We start from the raw sequence: 2,244 nt of genomic DNA on the forward strand, positions 1-2,244 counted from the left end.
GCAATCTTCCTCCAGCAGTCAATTGTCCCAGTGTATGTGATATTAGCTCCTCTGCTCCAAGACTGCATCATCATTCCTTACTGTATCAAAGGGATAGGAGAACACACCTGCTACAGCAGTTAGTATTTGTGCAATCATCCAACTGATCACAATACGAGTGTTCTTATGATCTGGAAGCATACCTTTTGCTGTATCGTAGATTCCCGAGCAGGCTGCTCTATTGATAATAATACCCTGCACTGACATTGAAACCTTGAGATAAGCCCCAAATTCCATCAGACTTGGTGATTTTCACAAGGCAGTCTCCTAGCCTTTGAATTCTCTCTAAGTGCCAGATTTCCCAATATCAGCTACCAATCAGGTTCTCTCAAAATCAAAAGGGTAGACAAAGCAGAAAGAAGTGACTCCAGCTACATCAGGAGAAGCAAGATTATCAGCAAAATACCTCCCAAACTGTGTGTGCTTGTCCACTCCTCCCCAAAACACCTGCTTATACTTATCCTTAAAGGCAAAGTTAAGAGCCTGGGTGGGGAAATATCTGATGAAGGAAAGCATCCCTTGTTCCTTAGGAATTCGGACTATCTAGTCCATAATGCCTTTGTACTGCTTATCTGCAGCAATTTGTTTACTTGCATGCTGCACCTGCAAGAGTAACTTGACTCTCTCGGTGGGGGCCACCTCGGTCTTGGAAATAGCATTGGTGATGCCACTGGCCAAGAAGTCCTTGGCAAAGGAGATGGCCTGTTCTGTCATTGTTACAGAGGGGATAGGTGGTGAAATTGGAAACAGAAAGCCTGTGTAGGAGGGCTAAAAGCTGGGGAATGCTTTACTGTCTCAGTTTATATCTTTCTTAATGTTGGTTTTACTGTACAATTATTTTGGCATGTACTATTTTTGAGCAAGTATAACATATATATTTGTATTTGGCATAAATGGATTTTAACAGAAAAAAAATAAGACATTGTTTAAAAAAACTAGCTAATGAGGTTACTTTTAATATTGTTCTAAGTGCCAGTGTCAAGTCCTTTTAAGGACTGATAACATTTCAAATTTACTGAATTATGCTTCGGCTGACAACATAATAGTCCTATATGTAATTGTGAGCAAATACATGAAGAATTAATCAGTTCGTATTAGAAAATTTGGTTATAGATTTCTCATGTTTTCTTTTCTAGCAATGAAACTGTTCTGAGAACCTGTCTATGCGAAGGAGACTTCTTCTAAAGAAAGAGGATGCTGAAGTCTAAATCAGGACCCACCAGACTTGAAAGACATGAAAGCCTTTGGGAAATGAGGTAGATTTTTATTAAGAATTTGCCAAAGGCAGAGTGCCTGTCTTCTGGCTAACTGTCAATGCATCACTGCAGATGGGGGTGCCCCTAGATGCCAATTGTCCATACTTATGGCCCTTGTTTCCTACCTTTAGTAACAGGGTCAAACTTTCTTGGGCACATACCCCTTTTTTCTTTTGTGTGGTCAATAATGGACCCTGTCAACTGTGTTTTTTAGAACCCCAAGTTTGCCCCTGTCTCTTGCAAACTTACCTTAAGGGAAATCCCAGACTGATCTAGTCACTGACTGAACAATAATTTTTTTTTAAACCCTTACCTTCCATCTTGGAGTCAAAACTGTGCATTGGCTCCCAGTCAGAAGAGTGGTAAGGGTAGGCAATGGGGGTCAAGTGACTTGCCCAGGGTCACAAGGCTGGGAAGTGTCTGAGGTCAGACTTGAACCTAGGATAATCAAATCTTAAGTACACTTTTTGTCTTAGAAATTTCTCCCATAGTATCAGAGACCTTCCCAGGTGGCCCACCCAACTCCTGGCTAGAAGCATCTTTTTGTATCCATTGTAAAACATCAGCCTCGCCCTACTAATCCAGCCCTGGACTCTTCATTCCTTTGTGGCCATTGTAAAGCTAATCAATCCTACTACCCGGTCCTTTATTTTTCCAAAAGGTATATAAGACCTCTAAGTTCTATTACTCTTTGGAAAAACATCCTTGGGGTGCATTTCCCCTGAGGCACTGTTCCCAGAGTCCCAGAGCTTTAGCTTAGTGTGATATTAAGCACTTAACTTTGTGTGGCAGCCAAATCTTGAGCACTGTCTCTTGTTCTGATTAAAGACTTGTTCTTTCTGACTCCATTAGTGGTTTTGTGTTTTTCAAAGTTGACAGGGTTAAGTGACTTGCCCAGGGTCACAGAGATAAGAAGTGTCAGAGGCCAGATTGTCTGAGGTCACATTTG

The 2,244-nt window shown here is 41.4% G+C and overlaps 1 pseudogene; it reads right to left on the reverse strand.

The window, feature by feature from the left end:
- Positions 1–5: 5 nt before the first annotated feature.
- On the reverse strand, positions 6–753 carry LOC123255890 (annotated as a pseudogene).
- Between the last annotated feature and the right edge of the window lie 1,491 nt (positions 754–2,244).

The sequence above is a fragment of the Gracilinanus agilis genome, unplaced genomic scaffold (assembly GCF_016433145.1).
Source record: "Gracilinanus agilis isolate LMUSP501 unplaced genomic scaffold, AgileGrace unplaced_scaffold53763, whole genome shotgun sequence".
Taxonomy (NCBI): domain Eukaryota; kingdom Metazoa; phylum Chordata; class Mammalia; order Didelphimorphia; family Didelphidae; genus Gracilinanus; species Gracilinanus agilis.